Source organism: Haemaphysalis longicornis, unplaced genomic scaffold, assembly GCF_048455015.1.
Source record: "Haemaphysalis longicornis isolate Haplotype H1 unplaced genomic scaffold, Haemaphysalis longicornis Haplotype H1 scaffold_3, whole genome shotgun sequence".
Lineage (NCBI taxonomy): Eukaryota > Metazoa > Arthropoda > Arachnida > Ixodida > Ixodidae > Haemaphysalis > Haemaphysalis longicornis.
Genome location: NW_027526335.1, coordinates 63,054,702 through 63,077,437, shown reverse-complemented (window position 1 = coordinate 63,077,437; position 22,736 = coordinate 63,054,702). Strand labels below are relative to the sequence as shown.

General features: G+C 48.9%; 1 protein-coding gene across 1 annotated transcript in view; it reads right to left on the bottom strand.

Moving 5' to 3' along the window:
- Positions 1-7,511, bottom strand: part of LOC144174533 (solute carrier family 35 member F3-like) — a 352,239-nt gene extending 344,728 nt beyond the window's left edge. The window contains exon 1 of the mRNA XM_077703284.1: positions 6,141-7,511. The gene's annotated coding sequence lies outside the window, so the exon portion shown is untranslated. The remainder of the gene's footprint in view (positions 1-6,140) is intronic.
- Positions 7,512-22,736: the final 15,225 nt, after the last annotated feature.

The following is a 22,736-nucleotide window of genomic DNA, read 5'->3' as shown; positions in this document are numbered from 1 at the left end:
TAACTATATGGTATTAAAATTCGGTAATCTCTACAAAAGTAACATTGAATGATTGACTGTGATCTATATTCATCATCGTGGCGGAGATAAGCCTCGCAGTTGGATGATACATATAGGAACACCTCCACGATATATATATATAACTAATACCAAAGCGTTCGGCAATGAAAACAAGGTGCTCAGTGGCAACGCGCCACGCTACCCTCGCTCCCCTAGTTTCCAACATGACAGCGACTTCCGGGTTGCTGTGAAAAGAGTTCCTCAATCTTACCTGATAGGAATAAGCTGGTGCTGCAGTTACATGTCATCGTGTGAATCATGGATAACGTACGAATAGAATTGGCGGCTAGTGGACAGTGCCTGGTGCTTAGGGTTGGGCTGGGTCCATCCATGGTTTTCAGTTCGATTTGTTAGCTCAGTTTTTTACCTGCTCCCGTGTTGCGTCAGTGGCTGTATTATGACACGTTACGAAGACAACTTGGCCTTGTTTAACGGGGTGATGAGAAGACCGAAGTAACTTCGTAACATACACAGTTAAAAATTGCAGCAGGTGGGCTTCACAACAATACTCCAAAACAAACAGTAGTCGTGCGTGGCCAAATTTGCAAATTTGGCGAATGTCGGGGCCCAGCATGCGATTAGAGCAAACTATGGTATCTGGGCTGTGACAACAGCGGAAGGCGTGCATCTGCGCTGTTGTCACAGTGCAGATACTGTTTTGCTCTTATCACATGCCGGGCCTCTTCATTCTCCAAATTCGCAAATTTTGCCACTCACGACTACTGATCGTTTTGGAGTGTTGTTGTGAAGCCCAACTACGGTGATTTTAAAGGTGTAGCCGGCAGGCACGGAAGTAGCCATTGAGTACCTTTCAACGAGAGCGGTGAGTGGCGATGCGCCATTCGGCGGAAAATGCAGTGTGCCAACTGCTTGAATTTCGCAAACGATTAAACCATGCGAGGAACGCGCCCAATTCATTTGTGCTCGCATTCGGGTACTCACTTAGGATAAGACACTTAGTCTGCTGGCTTGAGGCCGCCCAAACATAACATGGACTTTGTCACGGCCCGAACAGCAGGGTAGCTTACGACAGTGAATTGCATTCTCCAATAAACGCAACCAACGCGAACCCCTGTTTTGACCCCTGCGAATGCAGTACTCGACTTAAAATCAGACGCTCTTCCATACCTTGAAGTAAACCAGACGACGTACGGTAGGCCGTTTGGCCTTAGGAGCGCATGGTAAAACAACTAACGAAGCAGTGCAGGGAGATATGGGCTGGGTGTCATTTAAGTTCGAGACGCGCAGAGTAAAATATGTTCTGAGAGGAGACTGAGAGCAATGGATCAACGTAGGTGGACAGCTAAGATAGAGAGAGAGAAAAAAGCAAACGGGAAGGCTGAGAGGTTATCCAGGCTTAGAGCCCGGATTGCTACTGGACACAGGGGAAGGGGTGTGCAGGCGATGAAAGGGAGGGCAGGCAAAAAAGAGGGAAAAAGAGCATGGCCGCGCACACACTTCAGTCCCTTTGCGGGCACTATAGTATTTCGGCTAAGCTTGTTTCCTTCATAAAACGCAAAAGGGCTTTTGTTGCCTTCTGCGAAGTCGATTGTAGGGGTCGGTGCCCTAGAATAGTCTCTAGTGTGAACGGTTGAGTGTCCAATCGGTTGAGCTCGGCGGCCAAAACACGTTTTTCAGATAAATGCTGCGGGCAACGACAAAGCACATGTTCGATTGTCCCTTCAACCTCGCAGGCGTCGCACTGGGGCACTACTGGCCATCCCGATGAGGAAGGAGTAGGCTTTCGTGAAAGCCACTCTCAACCACAGTCTACAAAGTAAAGTAGACTGTGATCGAGACAGCCCACACGGAAGGCGGCGCTGGAGTAGAGGGTCCTGGTTATGGAGGCGCGGATGCACAAAGTCCGGTGTATTCCATTGAGTAATGGAGGTACTGCGCGCGAACTGACGAAGCAGCTTAGCGGCATCAGTCGTTGAAAGCGGAAGCAAGACGGCCCTTTCACTGACATGGCCTGTCCAGGCAGCTGCATCAGCCGAAAGATTGCCGGTGATTCCACAGTGACTTGGCAGCCACTGAAATAAAACATTATGGCCCTTTATGACAGCCTGACGAAATAATTCTCGAATTTCTGTCGCCAGTTGGTGCAAAGGACCGTAGCGCAGGGCTGCTCGGAAGCTTTGCAGGGCGCCTTTGGAGTGGTAAAAATAGACCATTTTTGGGGAGAAGCTTTCATAATGTATTGAAGAGCTTCGCGGATGGCTGCAAGTTCAGTAGCCGTCGAGCTCGTGACATGGGCGACACGGAATCGAATTTTGGTTGATTCTGATGGTATAACCACCGCACCTGCCGAGCTCGAAGACGTCACAGAACCATCTGTGTGTACATGCTTCCGGTCATTGTGTTGTTCGTGCAGTAACTGCATAGAAAACTGTCTGAGAGCCAGTGGTGTTTAGTCGGCCTTCTTTCCAATGCCCGGAACATGCAGACGAATCTCGGGGGTTGCCAGGCACCACAACGGGGAGGACGGTGTGGCGGCAGGCGTGTAACTTGACGGTACTTTGGCACTGTGCGCTGCGACAATGGCCGCAAATGAAGAGCGTGGACGACTTCGAGGAAGCTGCGCAAGTCGGTGACATGGTAGCCTCGTGAGGAGCCTGATGTGTAGGCGTAGTGTCTCAGTGGTCACCTAAGTTGCTATACGATGGTCTTGGGGAATGTATATTGTTCCCACTGTTGACGCACATCGCGGCAAACCAAGACAGGTGCGGAGAGCGGCCTGCGCTTGGATTCTCTGGATCGCCTGAAGGTGTAACGCAAAACTCCCACGTAAAGCGCCTGGTACAGCTGCACAGCTGCAGCATTCCTCTGACCGATATGCCCCATGTCTTTCCAGCGAGAAATCTGCGAGATGGCGGTGAGTTTCCTCTTTAAGAAAGACACATGTGCGCTCCATGACATGTCCTTGTCGATGACCACGACAAGAAATTTGTGATTTCTGGAGTAAGGTATCGACTTTCCATTGATGGTGATGGGATATCTGGACATGTGTTTGCGGGTAAATGCAACCACCGCGCACGTGTCACTAGAAATGCTCAGTCCTTGCTTTCGGAGGTATGCTCTCGTCACATTGAACGCTTTTTGAAGTCGTGCTCGCAGCTGAGGTCGATTGACACCCGAAGCCCACAGACAGATGTCATCGGCGTAAATGGATGCACAGACAGTCTTCGGTAAAGCGTGTACGAGCCCGATTATAGCGAGGTTGAAAATGGTTGGGCTTATTTGTAATGACAGAAGACGGCCCAACATCGCAGCACACCATTCAACGAGGTGGACAGCTAAAGTTTTTAGGGACATATACATGTAAAGCGTGGACACGCAGTGGCTAAGGAAGACTAGAAGGCTATCGAAGAAATACGGGAAGAACAGTGGATAAGCAAAGACACCCAAGGTAACCAGAAAAGAAGCAAAACAGATAGAGACTAGTAAATGGAGAGAAAAAATGGAAGCTAGAACGTCGTTAGAGATGTGCCGGGCGGAGAAATTGGACATCAGAAAGGAAGATTTCTACGATAATTCCCAGGGAAGCGCTTTACTTTTTGAGGCTAGAGCAGGTTTCTTGCGAACTAAGAGCTTTGTGTGGAAGTATTCACAAAATGATGGGGCATGCGTGGTCTGCGGAAAAGAAACAGAAACTATGCGGCGCATATTGTTGGAATGCGAGTGTATCCATCAAAATCTACATAAGCGAAATATTCGGATTCCAGAAGCCCTAGAATTTAAGGTTAGCACAGACGAAGTTAACTTCAAGGCTGTCGAGGCGACGAAAAGATTAGAATGGTGGTGGGCGAAAAGCAGAGGGGAATGTTGCCTACTATTTTTTCTGCTACCACCTGCAAAAAAAAAAAAAAAGTATTTTGTGCCTGCCCTAGAAGCAGCGCTAGTATAAGACGAAGAGTATAAAACATAGATATATCAGTTTTTCTTTGGTGAGATGACACTTCCTTACCCAGCTACAAAGGGGATACCACTTGCATTCATCATCATCATCATCATCTTGGCAAAAATTACGCTAACTCAAAAACAGTCATTAGCATTGCCGCCTTAGCCTTCGTTGACGGCGGCGATTTGTCTAGAATTTATATGTAAACCATCATACTTGTCGCTGGCGACACCTGAACTATCAGAGCAACGGACAGCATGCGTAAGCCGAGACATGCGACTTGTTTTTTTTTTCATCTTTTCAAGGCCTTAGGTACCCCATTGTGCTAAAAAGTGGCGTTGTTGTACAGCACAGAAAATGCCCGCCGCTGTAATGAGTAAAAAAGTTACACAGCGTTGGAGTTCGCATGGGAAAGGAACCCAGGTCTCAGGAACAGAATCCGAGTGCACATCTACACCGCTGCATCAGCACATTGTCAGTGGCGGAACAAGAGCTAGCCTTGTGCGTGTATCGCTGACGTCACTATATCACGTGACAGGTGGACGTGACGGCACGTGAGTACAACAAGTGCACCCTAGCTATGAGTAACTCTGATTTGGGGGAAGCTGTCTTGTGAAGTCTCACGGGTCTGCAGGTTGAACTAATTCACGCCGAAACATTAAAAAACGAAAATTAAAAAGATACGCAGACACGATGTAGCAGTAAAGACGTCTTTGAAAAGCATCGCCACGGGAAATCATACTGCTTTCCCCTCCAAGGCACGTAAGCAGACTTAAGTACCCTGTGGAAGCTTTTACGAAAAAATGTCAGCAATGACATGATTAATTTATTTTCGTTAGCTTATCAGTAAAAACAATAAAACGCCGCACTGTGTGTAATAACAATTTCTTAACATATATAGGCGATATCCCGCTGAATATGGCGGTGTAACACGTCCTTTATTTTGAACCTGGAGCGGATTGGGAAATCCTTTTTCAATGAAGAATATGATTTGTGAGCGACACATATTTTTTGTCGCCGTTTGTTTGTTTGTGTGTTATTTAGAAAAATTGCTATTCCGCGCTAGCGGAACAATTTCCGCGGACTAGAGAGCATGCAATTTCCGGCTGCTGTCATGCCTCCCTCAAAGAAAATCATTCGAGAAAAACAAATGCGCGTGAGTGCAATAACCTGCGATGAAGCCCGTTATTTACGTTGCTATAAAAGAATTTAGCCTTTATTTGTCGTCTCCCGATTCAATGCAAGCACTGTGCAACGTTCATGACAGTAATTACTGTTTTACCGATAACGGGAGCGTTCTGATTTTGACGGTTAGGCAGCATGTCCAATCGCTTCAGCAAAACATCTCTAAACTCAAATGCGAGTATCCCCAGCTTGGAGCTCTAAATAGAACTCTGAAGAACGTTTAATACAGAACATCGTTTGTATACAGTACTCCGTGACCACTTCCGATAGTGCAAACAAAATAACGGGATATCACATAGACACTTTATGGCGAAAAAGAAACTTGAGATATTTGGTTTCGGTCACAAGGGCCGACCATAACGGTGAATTACAATGCTTTACCGCCATGACCTTTGAATAAAAACGCGAGAAGTGACTACGCGAGTGTCCTCGCCTGTTACGTTACACTAAAGTGCATAACGAAGCGCAACGTTCAATTTAAAACATTCTTGCGCCAAAAAGCTTGAGTACGAGCTTCGCACTCGGGGTGGAACACGTTTACCTTAGCGTAGTGCATGCGCTGGGGTAGCATCATTCCTCAAAGAAGACTTGCTGTCATATTTCCATCTAAGACAAGAAGATAATCCACTACAGCATCCCCTGGAACCGCGTATTTCGTTCCACGACGCTTCGGCCCACTTTGATCGTTTTAAACGAGGAGCTGTTCTCAAAAACATGACCTTACGACCAGGGCGTTTCGAATGCAGTGCATTTCGCAAAGGACGTTTCCTCGAAACAAACCCGCCTGCAGTCTTAATGCAATCTCCCAAGCGTATAGTTGCGAAATATTTCTTCTATATGACAAGGTGCCGTGCCAACTAGCTCTTGGTTCGAGCCTCGTTGGTTTCGAAATGGCGCGCTCCGATTACCAAGGATCTGGGCTTTTTTGGAAGCCAAGTAGAGACACGGAGGAGGCGCAGTGAAAAAGGAAAATGCGAATACTGGCCACACTCACCGGTTCATTCGCTCCGTGATTTCGCAATCCGTGCGCACGTGGACGGTGCAAGCTTGATCAGCGCTATTGCCCCGAGATTGATGTCTCGGCGATGGTGGCGACACAAAGATTTTCTTTCCCCCGATGTCTGTGTTGCGAAGCACGGAGACCACGTTCTTTTGTGGGCGAACGGTTTGCCTTCACCGCGACGCGCGAAACATTTCTCTCTTAAATTTTCTTTCGAAGAGACGCTGTGTGGCACAATCCTCTTGTTTGATCGAGGAATCGACTTGATGCCTCTCTAAACTGTCTTTAATGCCTTTTCCCGAAGAATAAGAGGAACGTTGCGAAAGTGTACCGCCTTTGCCATTTCGTCAGAGTCGGAGGGGAAACGTCGACTTCAAATGTATAAGCGCAACAGGGTGCATTGTGCGCAGCTCAGTTTTCTGCTTCTTCTTGCGCAGCCGGCAGATTCAAACCCGGGAGTTCCGAGATCGAGGGAAAGTTTCTTGCGCAACCGCGCTTCTTCTAACCGTTCTTATCAAGCTCGCGTTTGGCACACGCCGTTGGACTCCCGTCGGAGCAGTTTATGCGCAACTCTTATTGCGGGCCCGAGTGAGCCTTCACTGAGAGCAACGACGGTAAACAGTTTGCAACGTTATTCCTCCCAATCTCAAGCTACTTTCCACAAAGTCGGCCGTTGCGCAAGCTCAAGTCTCGAAAACGAAACTCTAGTCGGCTCTACTTTGCACAACGAGCGTGGTGACGCAAAGCAAGCGGCGGGTATGCGATGTGGAAGGAAAATCGAGGATACCCCGAAAGGCAACAACGACCGCACTTCAATCTTTTCCCCGTTTGTTTTTTTCCCCTCTCCGTGTTTTGTCTTCCTCCACGACTTGCGCAACTTGGTCGGTGCAACTAGGTCCGTCCGTCGGCGCGCGATTCCCTCCTTTCCCAACGAGATCGGTCCGGCGGCCGACGATTTCAAAACACGAGTTCCCACGCCGCCCTCGCAGCACACACACGCCGGCGTGGTCCAGTTGTTGCGCAACGAGCCGGCGAGCGGGAGTGCCTTCGGCGAGCAGCCCGGCAGACGCGTCTCCTCCGCTGTGGGCGAGGAGCGGGACTCTCGTGCGGCACGTGCGCCAACCAACGGCCCACGGAGTCCAGGGGTGGCGATGGGGAGCAAAGGAGTCGGCGGAGAGCCCCAAGAACTCGGCCTCTCTCTGGGACCCCGGGTTCTCTGTGCGCCCGCGCGAGCAGACGACCGCCACCTGCGCATGCGCTTCGGAGAGGGCTGCCAGCGGTGGACAGCGGATCGATGCGCGGACTCGTACGTCAGTGGTAGCCGCCGCCCGCCACTTTGCGCCGTGGTGCTCGGCCCAGTCTGCACCGGTGCTGGCGCGAGTTGGTCGCCGGTCCCGTTCGCGAGTGCGGCCGGCCGCCGGCACCGCCGACCCCAACGATCGTCTGGGGCGGGAGATTTTTTTGTTGCTTTTTGCCGCTTCGCGTTCGAGAGCCGCGTTTTTGGCCCCGCCGCTTCGCAGGTAGACGACGCGCGTCAAGGCGCTCCGTACAAAAACGGGTCATATCTCGGATTGGCTCGGCTCCGTCTTTGTTGAGGAGTAGATCAAACTGAGCTACCCGACAGACGTTACGTTTTATATGGCCCCGTCTTATACACGATGCAATGAAATTCGTTTTTATTCAGCTACCACGGGTAGGTCCAGTAATCTGAGGGAAGGGCGGAGTCAATAGAAAACGCTGGCTGTGAACAACGGGGGCTTCACACGCATTTTAGCGCGGTATATTATTATAACCCTGGTACGTTTCTCTAACGACGGAAATAAGGCTTATGTAACTGTAATCGAATTTCATCTAACCCATCACCGTATATAAAGAATTCCTAGAACCTCACGCCGTTAGGTCAAACGGCTGTAATACTGGTTAATATGCCCTTTTCTAGGATGAAGATATTATGTCAGCACTTGCTGGAGCTGTGCTGAACACTCTGGCATCTATTTCTGAGTATATTATTGCCTTTTTATTTATTTATTTATTTATTTATTTATTTATTTATTTATTTATTTATTTATTTATTTATTTATTTATTTATTTATTTATTTATTTATTTATTTGTTTGTTTGTTTGTTTGTTTGTTTGTTTGTTTGTTTGTTTGTTTGTTTGTTTGTTTGTTTGTTTGTTTGTTTGTTTGTTTGTTTGTTTGTTTGTTTGTTTGCTTAGTTACTCCTAAATGCCCTCAGTAACAGAGTATTACACAGTAGGGGAACGCCCGCACCAAACAAAATCTCAGCGCCCTTTCCCTCTGTGAAGGAGGATGACCAGCGAAGCTGGGCGCAGTTCAAGGAGCGCACGAAACAAAACACGTTTGTTCGTAATTCGCGATTGAGCATATTTTCTAGCTAAAATAGCTGAATTAAACTTCGAAGGACTACAGCTTTACTCTAGGGAACAAATATGGGGCTCTTCGTTTTTCTCCCGCGCCGTAGGCATCTTACTGTCCGTGTAGCCGACCAACCCAAAGCGCTCCACCATGCATGAAGGACCGCAGACAGATAGCATCGGGCCGTGAGACGTCCACGTTTAAATGCCCACCCCCACCCCCACAGAACGGGTGTGTAAACGGTCAGCGCGTGAAGCCTGCCTGCACGTAGTTCACTCCCTCCATCCAACCTCCACGACCAAATGCACACATATAAAGGGCAGGGAGCAGATAGACGCCCCGCGTGGCGAGCAGTATACACGGCTCTAGAAAGAGGCTGCGACGGTGGAACGGAGTATAAAATGGTGCTGTATTTATACTCCTTCCGTCTATGGTCGTGCTTCACTGCGCAAGAAATAATGTGAAAAAGCCAGCTTACAAAAACCAAGCTTACATCTATCTCCTTAAAGTCGACTTCACATCTAAACCTTGTGCATTACTTGGAAGACACCTTCTCAGTGTAACTATAAGACATCAATATATGGAGGCCCTAATGCCTTTTGTTTCTCCATTTAAACACGAAAGTGTTTTATTCCCGGATACACCAGGATTTCACTGACGTCATACCCGTCACGGAAATGACGCCAGTAGAACGAAGCAAGTGGCCTGTAAAGGGTGCACCCCTGCACACAGGGTCTTCTTGCGAGGAAGCAACCTCTAGTACTAACGAGGTTATACCAGGCCTCTCAAGCTTGGACGTTCCTTGGTTTCCCTATAGGCGGCGTAAAAATCGACACCAACCTACAGCGGCAGTTTTCTTAATCAAGTCCACCAGACGGCGCAACCGAGAGGTTACTTTTGGTAGAGAATACAAAACATTCATTCCGTGACTCAGAGAGCCAACAAAGTTCGCTTACAATGCGTTGTTTAAAAATATTATTAATAAGTTCCGCATCAAACATCTGTTGAGCAAAATGTACGCAACTTTTTACGAACAGCCGACTGGTGCACCACCTCGCTTGTGAATTCGCAACCACAAAGCCAAGCTAAGCCAAGCTGGATTGCGGGTAACTTATTCTCTGTGGTCTTGTCAAATCTAGTTTTCTTGAGTATTTCTGCGCTGTCAATATGCAGTAAGTGTGATACGTGCCACCGGGAAGGCTCAGCGACCCGCGTGAGCCTGTTGGAGCCCGTGTTAGCGGGGCCGCTGTACCGCCGCATCGACTTGTTGTGATGGCGCATCTAGGCCTATAGCCAGGCTGCGACTCCTCTTGCTATTGGCATCACTCTTCGTTTTACGGACTCGCCTCGGTCCAGACCTCGCCAAACGTACGTGTTGCTCCTCACGACGGATGCGCCCGTCTGAGCGTGCTCGCCACTACAAGTCTGTCTCGCGCGCTGTGCACGGAGTTGGTTCCCACCACCTCGCTGAAGCATCGCCCCAAGGTATGCCGCCACATGTGCGCACCCCTTCCTGGCCGCCCGACAGTCACGTTGTGCCTCTTGCTCGCTGGAGACATTGCGATCAATCCCGGCCCCAAGCGCACGTCGTCACGTCCTACTTGCAGCCGCTGCGAAAAGGTTGTGCATGACAACGTCGCCGCTCTCCAATGTGATGGATGCGGAAGGTGGGCACATCGCACGTGCGAACTGATGACGCTCGCTGTATACCGCCGCCTTTCATCGTCGACTGAGTGCTGGTTGTGTGCCCTTCGTTCGAAATCTTAGCGCAAGTGAACGAGTTGTTATGGCAAAAAAAAAAAAAATGTCACGAAAGCGACTGCCCCTGTAAACTTGCAGATGTCAATAAACGATTTGTTCTCACTTGCTGCTCACTGTGGTCTGTGCCAGTCGAGGCCATCTGGTCACCTGGCGTAACATCACTTCACTAGCGCGGCGCAAGTAAACACGCGGCCAGCCAGCAACCAGTAGGAGCAGCGAGCCGGCGGCTGCCGTGCGAGAGCAGCCATGTTATTAAGGAGCTCAAGCGGCCTGTGCAAAAAGCATCCGCCATGTTTACAAAGCCTTGTTTCAGCGGCACCAAGCGGGCTCCCACCGTAGTTCACGACGCCGCCGCTACGATTTTTCTGGCACTACAGGCAAAGCTAGACCTTTGCTTCTCTAAAATCCTCCCTGTTCTTTGGTTATACGTAGGGCGGCTCGTTTTACGGGTGTTACATTTTAACACAAAAGTGCTTTACGTCGGGATACGCCAAGATTTCACTGACGTCAAATCCGTCACGGAAATGACGCCAGTAAACCTTTGCCGAAGCGACCCGTCAGCAGGACGTCGCTCGCCAAGCACATCCACAAGACAGCCGCCGACCCCAAATCATGCTCAGCGGCAGATTTCGCTGTACATTTCACTTTCGTGTTTTGCCGATTCCTTTGACAGAGGAATCAACCAGCTTTTTTTTTTTCGTAAGCTGAACACCCCCCCCCCCCCCCCCCCAGTTCTCGCTCCGCACCCTGACATTTGTTCCACACGGCTGCAAGAACTGGAGGGATTAGACAAATACAGTATACAACCTCGCTGTAAAATAGCGCCTGCTAAAATATAAACAATAAATATAAAAACACACTGCAACAAAATACATAAAAAAAACATCGCTTAGTGCTCGGATACTTTAACAGGTCTAAAACTTTGTCAAGTCCACTTCGCTGGCAAGGCGTTGTGCCAGGTCATTCTTAATTCTATAACTGGGCGGGGTATAAATCGGTGTCCGAATGTAAATGTGGGACATGTGGTACGCTTAACTTCGCAAATATGAGTGCGTCGGGGAAATTAACGGTGGGTGAGTGCCAAAAGCTAAATGCTCACCATGATACAATTTTTGAAAAAACGATATGTTGTGCTGCTGAGCACAAGGACGCGGGTTCGATTCCAGGCCACGGCGGCCGCTTTTTTGATGGAGGCGAAAAGCAAAAACGCCCGTGTGTACGAGATTTCGCCGCACGTTAAAGATCTGCAGGTGGTCAAAATTAATCCGGAGCCCTCCACTACGGCGCGCCTCATCGCCTGCGTTGCGTCGGCGCGTTAAACCCTACAATCAATCAAATCAATCGAAAAGCGATATGCGAGATGTTGGCGCTGAAATAATAAGGGAATATACTAGGCACGATTACTTAGTGCTGTGATGTCTGAGTAGGGTGAACAGTGGGAAAAATGAAACGAACAACACAGTTTTGCAGGTTTGAGATATCACGTACAATGTAATCCTAACTGAGACCCGATATGGCAGATGCGTATTCGATTTTTGGGTGGATGTGCGTGATGCGTGCACGTTTTCTGATGTAGGAACATGCCTGTTTTAGGTCGTTTCATTACACCCAGAAAATATCTGGCAGATCCGAGCACTGCGTTAATTTTTCTATGACAATAAATTCCACTAAAATGCACCCTAATGGACTTGCCACTAGAAACGACATTCACTCATGCACTATAGTGTTACTGAACAAGTATGACTCAGGAATATTAGAGGAGGAATGAGCAAACGACACTCAGTTCTCGATACGTTGAGTCGTTATCCAATCGGAAGGCGGCATCTTTGTTGTGTCAGGGTGTGACAGAAGAGATTGGCGGTCAGTATCAATTGAGATGTTACGATATATTACAGGATAAGCAATGAGACTTACTCGCGATGTTACGCCGTTAGAAAAGTCATTATTGTAAATTAAAAAGAGCAAGGACTCAATGTGCTCCACCGAGGAACCCCAGACGTCACGTGTAGGAAAAATGAACTTGAGTCGTTAACAGGTGTACGCTACGTTTCGGAAGATAAAAAAATTCGCGCAGGTTGCACTCGTGGTGCAAGGCTGGAGAAACAGCAGAGCTAGAGGTCGACCTAGCTTCTGACTGCGGATGCCAGGAGAGAGGGAGCTGCCGGACCCCAGCAGTGCCAAGCCGTTTGGGCGGCACTCTAAAGCAACGACTATTAAAGTTTATTCAAGTGTTTTATTCAGTAGCCATCCCTTTCGTCATCGTCGTTTGACGGCACAGCCGCGTAGGGTAAATTCTCTTGTGACGCGTACTCGTCTCGGTAGACCTCCATCTCCTCGTCAGCTGGACTGGTGGCTGTCTCCAACGTGTGGATTGTGAATGGGTGGCTTTGCAGATTTGACGTCATCGTCTTCAGCGCGGCGGACTCGTGGCGTGCCAGTCGCTACACGACGACGAAGGCGGGAGCTCCTCATGGGGCGTACGCCCCCGCGCAAGCCGGGACGACGCCATGCGGTCGCAGCGAGGCACGCGCTCCCGTGCGCTCGGGGTTTTCTGTCTACGCCGGACGGATGTTTGGTCGGCCCAAACAGCTCTGCGGTTAAAATACGTGATCCGCGTAAGAATCGTGTGAACAGTATCCCGTGTTCTGACCCAGGGAAACCCTTCACGGCCGGGGAACTGCTCCAAATGCCCGCGTAGAATGATTTGCAGTGGCATCCCACACGTACGTATCGTTCGCCATCATCTTGCTAAAGACGATGCGACTTCCCTCTTTTTTTATGCCTCGAGAGGGCTGAAGTAGCTTTCCAATAGAGTGGGTAAATCTAAAAACAAGGCCCTGACTTGGGGGCACTGGGGAGAAAGGGAGGGAATAAATGTTTATTGAAGTCAGGAGGTGGGCTTGTATCGAAGCTTTAAGAAGGCGTCTTTAGTCCAAGCTGTTTTTAGCGCGGGCGGCATCAGCACCCCTTTGGGCCAACCAGCTGTTCGTCCAGACCGCTGCTCTCTAAGGCGCTCGCCAAACGCGGGAATATTTTCTTGTTTAAGGGCCGTAGACGTAAAAAAGCTCATCCTGTGCTCACTTTCAAGGGGATCGACGGGAAAATGAGCTGCACTGTGTCTGTTTTGACAGCGGATCTGTTTAACTTGACGTGCGGGTTCGAGCTAGTTGGTAATCCATTGTGCGAATTGCAAGCGCAAAAATTCAGACAGGAGACGAACAGGGCGGAGACAAGCGCCAACTTCCAACTGAATTTTTATTTTGAAAAACGACGTATATAAATGCAACGCCGCTAACAAAATGAGTTCCATCCATGCCTGGCGTTACTCGGAACCCAGCGCAGCACAGTGGAGAGGAGGAAAATGCTTGGCTTAGAAGTGAGAGGGGAAGTAGCGAGGAGGCAAGGAGCCGACGAGCAGGTGTGGGGAGGGCGCGGCGCGGCGCAGATGTTCGGGAGGGGAGGCGCGCGTCGGGGATTGGCTGCGCCTAGTGATGACTTAAGTTCTAACGTGCAGGCGTTGTTCTAGTTGAGAGAGACGGTGTGCGGTCAGAGGCATCAGTGTTCGATCTATTTACCAAGTTAGAGCTACAGAAAAGCTAAGCCAAGTGCCACCTCCTTAGCACCTTCGACACCTGTAACAGGCATCGTCGCATGTTTGGTCGGCAGGGCGCTCTAACACTTAATGTACTAATGTAGGGTAGAACTTCCGTTAACTCTCCCCACCTTGGCCCTCCTTGACGCCTCACAGGCCGCTTGGGCTTATCTTAATATGTCTTAGTGATTGTTGTTGTAGCGGAGAGCTCTACCGCTGCTTCTTCTGCCGGGTAGGTGTCGTCCGTCTCGAGTGTTGCCCAGCCCGTCAGCCACGCTTATCGCATGTGCTTTTTTGTTCCTTCTTGGATGCATTTGGCGTATCTCGTTTCGCTATCATTGCCTTGCGACTTTCTGAGTTCTCTTACGCTGGCCTCTCCCCATCCTTCGAGTTGTGCCTAATATTGGATATATAATGTGGTGTAAGCAAAAAAGTAGAAAAATAGCTTGCAATTAACCGCGAATTTGTTGAGAAAATACAATTTTCCTTAATTTGTCCGCTTACCAATAAATGTGAGACCGTAACATATAAGTTGCCTCGAATCGTAAGTGTAGCTACAACGGAAGGTTCTTTATAATTTTCTCCGGTTTCGGTTTATTGAGTAGCCGACCTCTCACCCCATTTTCCTCTTGCTTTTCTCTTTCTTAGCTACTTTTCCTCCCCTTTGTTGTGTAGGTACGTAAACTTGCTCCGTGTAGAAATGTAATCTTGTGCAGACATGCAAGCTTGCTCCGCACTTGTAAATTTACAGTTTCGTGTAACCCCGGCTGACAGCCGCATCTGTGACGTGTGTTCGAAAGGCAAAAGTTTTTTCCGGGAAACTTAGCAGACAGATTTCTCGGGCATGGTGAGGCCAGTCATCTGCCATTCAAGAAGACGAACGATGGCAGTCTGCTTTCCCGTTTTGCTTTCTGTAGATTTTTTTTGCTTTTACTGTTGTTCCACACCTTTGTTTCTTTATCTTCCCCACCCGTACACGTTCGTTGTAAAACCAGGGCGATTAGTTTTATTGATTTAAGCCCGCTGAACTTCGGGTCCGCCTTTCTCTCGGTCTGTCCCTCGGATCGCCCAGAAAAAAAATGTGTATTTTTTAACCTCAACAAAAGAGTAAGGTCGGCGGTGGGGAATGAACTCCCGTCTCTTAGATGGCGAACAGTAATTCTGCCAATACGGCTGCAAATTTTATTTTTCTGTCGTTTATTGGAACCGTTACATGTTCATATGAATGATATTCTCGAGAACTGTTTACAAAACAACATAGGATTCAGCACAGGTCGTGAGGTTCAAAAGCAAGGGATTGCGCACAACCACCAATGGTGAGAGAGAGAGAGAGAGAGAGAGAGAGAGAGAGAGAGAGAGAGAGAGAGAGAGAGAGAGAGAGAGAGAAACTTTTATTGACACCACTGGCCTAAGTTTGTGCTCGGGTGACCAGTAAGCGCTGGGAGCCTTCGTCCGAGCGGCCCAGGGCCTCCGTCCAGTGGTCAGAGGAAGTTATGGTGGGGTGGGGGTCACAGGGGCAGGCCCACATGTGATGTTGCACTGTGGGTTTAGCGCCACAATGTGGGCAGAGCGGAGAAGGATAGGCGGTTGGGCAAATGTGATGAAGAAGGGCTCGGTTGGGGAGCGATTCCGTTTGGAGGAGGCGCCACAGCCGTTCCTCCGAGGGGGTTAGGGATGGGTGAGCGGGGGGCAGCGTGTTGCGGGAGGGGCGGTAGTAGTTAGTAACCTCCCTAGAATGTAACAATAGGAGCTGAAACAGCCCCCCCCCCCCAAAAAAAAAAGGGGGGGGGGGGTTAGATCTGAGCATTGAAGACATAGGGGCTCCTAGTTAGCGGGAAAAGCGTTTTGTTCGTACAACTACTTTAGTTAATCGACCAGATTTAGGGGAAATCCCCAAGGTGGAGTAATTTTCTGCGAGGGAAAGTTTGACATCCACCTCAATGCAGCCATACGGCTACAAAGTAAAGCTATGTACAACTTTCTCATAACTTTGCAGTTGAAAAAAAAAAGACGAATTTTTCTTCAACTGCGAAGTTTGAGCGAAAGCTGTATTTGGCTTTCCTTTGTAGCCGCACGGCTCCATTGAGGTGGATGTCAAACTTTTCTTTGCAACTACTTTAGTTCAATGAGAATCCCGCTAGAATAGCGTATAGAAGATATCATAGTTTCATTGGTAAGGCCCAAAATCTTAGCTTTCACACTGCTTTAAATTACAGGAATAAAAAGAAACATGTCCAAAGACGCGTCCTCTGAGGAGGAAGGAGGCATGACTTCTCTTGTCAAGTCCGTTTACGCCGATAAAAATGGCGCGGAATCAGCAGATAAGAATGATTCTCTATAATCGTCTATGGGGGCTTATACCCTGTCTCTCTTATCTGGTTATCCGCCATTGTCTGTTTTCGGGAGCGGTATACTGCTTCAACCCCGCTTCAACCCCTTTCCGCTTCCCCGCGTTAGAGTAAGAAGCAGTATGACAGTGACTGCCCTTGTGATCTACCCCTTCAATTGTTGGGGTTCTCTGATCATTTGACGGTCAACTTAGACGGACCATCATTTCTTTAGAGACCAACATGTGCCGGTTTTTACGCGATGCCTTTCATTCTATCATTCATGATTTCTTAGACCATATTCTGGTCTATTCACACTTGACCGTGTACATGACTTTATCACTATTTCCGTCGCGACGCTGTTCGTGCAGTTCCAGGCTCCAGGTGTACGTTTCAGTTCGCCACAAGCAGGCAATGTGTCTAATGCATCTCGACTCCGGCCAGTATACCGACGCGGAGGTGCAGAATAAAGAAAGAAATGACATAGCGGCTTTATGCTGCGCAGCGACTGAGCGTGAGAGAGTCTACGGGGACAGGCGACAGCTCTCTTGCCATGAATCTTAAGCATGCATGCATTGTCCGCACAATGACAGAGATGAAATCCCACACATGCTGCCGCTTTATGCCTTAGTTTGCAGGGAAGCTAGCGGAGACAAATATTTTCTGTTTATCATTTAGCGCTAACCCCAATTAAAGACCTTCGCCTTAAAATTTTCGGCAACGTTACGATTTACGCCCCTCCACTTAAAAAAAGATAAGAAAGAACTGTCTTAACGTCAGAGTTCTTAATTGTTATTCCCCGATGCACGGATCAATGCCCCAGTTGCTTAAGATTAATTACCGCAGACAGCTCCGCTGCGGTGTCTCCCGGGTCCCGGATGTGAATGAAGCTCGCATGCCTCGACGCAGGTGTCCCATCGAGCGCCGCCGCTTCGTCGGCCGATGTCCCGGGTGGGCTGGCGGAGTGGGCAGCCCCGTGGGCGACAGGGGCCCCGTCCGAGGCGGCTCAGGACCGGCAGGATGCGGGCTTCCGCCCTTCCGGTCTAGGGCGTGGTAACAGTGCCTCGTACGTCCCCAGCCGAGCACGGAACACGTCCCGCGACGGTGGAACCCGCACACCTGCCGCGTTACTCTTACGTACACACTGTGGGCGAACGGGGGCAGAGGCCTCTCAGTTTCGGAGTCCACGGTAAGAAACGCCGGTCTAGACCACGTGGAACAAGCTCGGGCGGCGAAAATAAGTCGTGCCTGAGAAAGGAATGAAACGCTTGGTTATTCATGTTTCACGAAGCAGACTAATGTATGAGCGTGAGGGTGTATGTGTGTGTGTGTGAGGCGGGGGGGGGGGGGGGGGGGGAGATGATTATGTCTTGTGCGGATGGTATACGACAGAAAACAAAAGAAAACTGGGCTAAATTCAAACTCGTGCCCACCTCACACTTGCTCGGGACAACCAACCCCAGGGTTGCCATTAGGCACTCATTAAAGGGAGCCAAAAGACGAGCCGAAAGAAGCCACGACACTTAATCTGGCACCGAATTTGCAGCCAACATAAAAGCTAAGAGATATGTAAACCATACCTGCCATATGTAGAGCACATAACAGAATCAAGAGCGCAAAAGTTGGGTCCTCCTACTTAGCCTCCACCCTGGCCGCACTTATTCAATAATTAAAACTGAATGTAGTGCAGTCAGTTGGCACGCGCAGGGAATAATTTTCAGACCTTCTCTTAAACCGCCTAGTGGGAAAATAATGGTTGAGGGTGTTTTCTTTTCAATATACAGCCTAAACTTTACTCGGGGTATTACTAGAAGTAACTCTGGCTTCATTTGCTTATAAGCTTGTTTTAATCAAGTTACCTGAGAAAAAAAAGCGAGAACATGCTCATAATTTTCATTTCCAACCAGAATCTTCATGATTTTCAACGCACCTTGCCCCTAGGGCAGGCAAGGACGTTCTTCAGTTCGATCCTTCAAGGTAACAGTTAATTTCCGGCGGCTCATGTATAATTACCGATCAAGACAAACTGAAATCTACTGGAGTGTGATTCCAGCTCGCCGGAGGAACATCTTAAAAATGAAGCGATAGCGCACCCTTCCAGTTCTTTGAGCTTTCCATTGCTTCAGGATTCATGGCATTCAGACTCAGAGGTTAGGACGAGGCAATTTTTGCAGCCGCTGTTGAATTTGTATTGCCACTTGCTCTACGAAATTCAAGCACCACGCGTAACTGGGCCATAATTTTCAGTCACGACGTGTTCGAGCTTCTCGTTGAAGATGTCACCAAGGGCAGCTACATCTGCTTGCCACAAGATGTAGCAAGACCCTATTCTACTAGTCCGTCGACAACAAACCTGTCTTTGGTACGCCTAAAACCTGTGGGCAGCAAAAACTAGAGTGGTCTCCCCACACGTTATAGAAAAGAATACCCTCAGCTCGGGAAACAATACAAAGAAAAGTTGGAATATTTCTTGCAGTGTTCTTGAATACATGCCGCCCTGTCTGCAGTTAACAAGAAATATGTCTGCCAAGTTCGCCTATGTGTTAAAGGAAAACAGAAAGTGGCGTTCGTTGGAGTGAACCCGAAATTTTAGTCGCGTGATAACGGCGTAAATCAGCTAACTTGGCACGAAGTAGCCACCAACGGCCACCCTATCACAGTTCAGACGCCGGGCCAGCATCCTGGCTTCCGAGCTGCGAAAACTCCGTCGGTCGAGGCACCGCCCTCAGCCATGGCATTAAGTTGACCAGGCCCGCATCATATGGTCACAGCTTTGAAGCAGGTTACATGTGTCATTACGAAGTCATATGTGATTCATTCACGCCATTCATGAATGAATGATATTCGGGTGTCATTCATAAAGTTGACCAGTAAAAACACTCCACCCCAACGAGGGCTCCGTTAAATACTTCTGGACGCTACTCCCCAGCCTGGTCTCCGTGATATCTACCCACAATCTGATACCTTTTACCTTACACGTATGAAAAGCGAGAATGCCCGTGTTTTCGAAATTTCGGCGCACGCTAAAGGTCCCCATGTGGTTGAAATTAATCCGGAGCCTTCCACTACAGCGCTCTTCATCAGTGTCGCTGCGTTGAACCTCATAGTCAGTCTTACAGGTATCATCCCTGCGGCGTGTATACAGCGTACAGGGGGACGTACGAAAATCGTCGGATCTTGAAGACGCTTTAAAATAAATCCTTTGGGGTTTCTTGGGGGGGAAAGGGGGGGGGGGGCAACTGAAGTGGGCCTCATTAAGTTGACCAGGCCCGCATCATATGGTCACATCTTTGAAGCAGGTTACAGGTGTCATTACGAAGTCATATGTGATTCATTCAGGCCATTCATGAACGAATGATATTCGGGTGTCATTCATAAAGTTGACCAGTAAAAACACTCCACCCCAACGAGGGCTCCGTTAAATACTTCTGGACGCTACTCCCCAGCCTGGTCTCCGTGATATCTACCCACAATCTGATACCTTTTACCTTACACGTATGAAAAGCGAGAATGCCCGTGTTTTCGAAATTTCGGCGCACGCTAAAGATCCCCATGTGGTTGAAATTAATCCGGAGCCTTCCACTACAGCGCTCGTCATCAGTGTCGCCGCGTTAAACCTCATAGTCAGTCTTACAGGTATCATCCCTGCGGCGTTTATACAGCGTACAGGGGGGCGTACGAAAATCGTCGGATCTTGAAGACGCTTTAAAATAAATCCTTTGGGGTTTCTTGGGGGGGAAAGGGGGGGGGGGGGGGCAACTGCAGTGGGCCTCAACAAATCAACGAACCTGGGCTCATTTCGCGTTATTCTGCCCCCGCATCAAATTTCCACGGTCAGGGAAGTCTAAAACCCAGCCGCCGCGCGGAGCTCGCATTCTGTGTTTCACGCCATAGTGGGTGCATAGGCAACGTTTCTCCCGTGCCTGAATGCACACCGAAAGGAATTCCCATCATTCAGCGCCGAGCGAATTCGGTTTTTGTAAATTCCCGCCGTTTTCGTCTCACGTTTTCTTTCATCCACAATGTTGTTTCTCTCCTTTATTTATATTTTTTTGCCTTTCGCGCTGCGGATCATTTGTCGCGCGTCGTGCATTATTCATCCCGCAGCACCAGCATAATCCTGCCACTCCTCTCAGCCGAGAAACGCGAGTCGCCACGCTCCCGAATCGCAACGCAAATTCGTTGTTGTGTTCGTTTTCGCGTAGCCCGAGCCTCCCAAACAGTAGCGATTCAGAAGCTGAGAAAATTAAACTAAAAAAAAAAAAGAAGGACGAAAACACCATGCAGTTTGTCCACGCGGCAGCGTGCGCGTCAGCGATTAGGCTTAAACCGTCCGTGAAGCAACTTCGTCGAAAGTGCAAGCGAAGCGCGCTGCAGCGATGACATCAAAAAAGTGCCCGCGGCGGCAAGTACCTCGTGTGCCTCGAGCAATTCCCAAGCGCGCACCCACCTTCAGCTCTCAGGAGCCCGGAAAAGGAAGAAGAACGGGAGCAAAAAAAAAAAAAAAAAAGCAGTAAAGTCGGAAAAACGGCCGGACGATCTCCCGCCCACATTCAAGTGGACGAGGAGGGCACAAAAATGGAGTTCCAGTGCACGGCAGGAGAGCACCGACGCCGACGCTTTTATTCCTCCTGTTCCCGTTACTTTAGAGCGGCACTGGTAGATAGGCGGTACTATAGCTGAAAGCAGGCACTCGCGCTGCGTGAGCACGCGCAGTTCAGGTGACGACACCATTTCCGTCTCTACAAATTATGAAGTAGAAAACGCAAAGAAGAAAGCACGTCGTGAATTAACGTGCCAGACAGCCAGCTGCTAGACGATAAAGAGCTGCCTTTGCTAATCGCAAAAGGGCACGACCTTTTCGTCTGGGTGGTGTACTGACGCGGGTATTGCCTGCGAGCTCGCCTACGCCGCCACCGTCGTCGCCGATCCTGCGTGCAATCGCTTCTGCTGCTCGGGCCATAAAACCTGCCTCGCTACCTTGGGGAACACCTCGCGTCGTCTGGCACAGAAAAGCCGGATCTTTCTCCGCTAAGGCGGTGAACAAGTCCGTCGAGGCCTAGTGCGGGGAAGGGGATGCAACGGGAGGGGAAATAAAATAAAAAAATATAGGGCGTAGGTGGATGGACTCAGCCCTTGAGCACACCTCGAAACTAGTCTGCAGGACGGACTGGTGAACCAGGCGAAATAACGAGAAAAAGCACGCAGGAAAGGATTAAAACGAAAATAGAACGAAAGGATACGCCGGAGTTTCATAAAGAATGCATTTGGCCGAAAGTAGGCTGCTTCGCTCGTGCAGGGAGGTCCGAGTTGCCTTCTTCACGCGACGGCGTAATACACCCAATGCAGGCCACGTCGTCGTGTGGTCACATTTTTTGTCCTTCCTACCACTCTGGTCTCCCTCCATCTTCATTCTTGAACACGTCGCTCCTTGCTGGTCCTCCTGAATTCACCGAAGTGGCACACATCACTCAATTGCCCAAGCGCTACCTGTGTTCTGGCGCCAACACTGGGGACGAGCGAGCGTAACAACAACAATACGCTGCTTCTGGCGTGTCCAATGGGGGGAGGATATGATTGCTAAAGAAAATAGGTAGCCTTTCTTTTGCAACAACATTTTCGTGAAAGGTTTGGTACGCTGACATGTGCATAGCCAGGGGGCATATTCAATCAATCAATCAATCAATCAATCCACTACAATCAATCAATCAATCAATCAATCAATCAATCAATCAATCAATTAATTAATCAATCAACCAACCAAACAATCAATCAGTCGGGTGTTTATTTGGGGGGGGGGAGGCGTCCGGCGCAGTCTCCTTTATCTTTTAAGGTGGCATATAACCACCCTCGAAATATATATTTGGCTACGCCACTGTACGCTGGCCTTGGAGAACTCAGACCCCGCCACCGACCTCGCACTGCTGACATGGGCTATGGAGGTCGCAGCGGGACTACAACCTCCCGCCCCATTGGCTATCTTTATTCTCTTGTATAAATAAAGTGGTTGTCCTCTCTTTTTTGTCTCCGAAGATTCAAACCTCGAATAATACAGCGAGCCGGTAAACGTCAAAAAATAATAAACGTGACGCCCCGGTAATTTCGCTACGTTTTTTCTTTTGCTTTAACATTTTCTACATCCTCTGCTTAGGCTACAGCCCCTCACGAAATGTGGCTCGGAGCGCGGCTTGATGGCCTCCCGTTCGGCTAGCTCTGGGCTTTTTTTTTTTTTTTTTTTTTCGACAAGTTCTCTTAAGTCGCAAAAAAGTTGAAGCGAAGCGCAAGCAAGAAATTCCAGCTTTAGTTATTCATTTCTAAGCAAATAACGCGCCTAAAAAGCTAAGAAAGATATGATTTTTCAATCAAACCAAAAAGTTGTTCAGTTTTTAGTGTCGCCCTAATTAACACATTTTCTTTCACGTTTCGTGTCTTGATAATTAGCGTACGTCTGCCTTCAGAAATTTCCTGAACCGGACGGCTTCTTTCGTCCTTTGTTTCTCTTACGCCACAGTTTAAACGGGTCGCGTACCTGT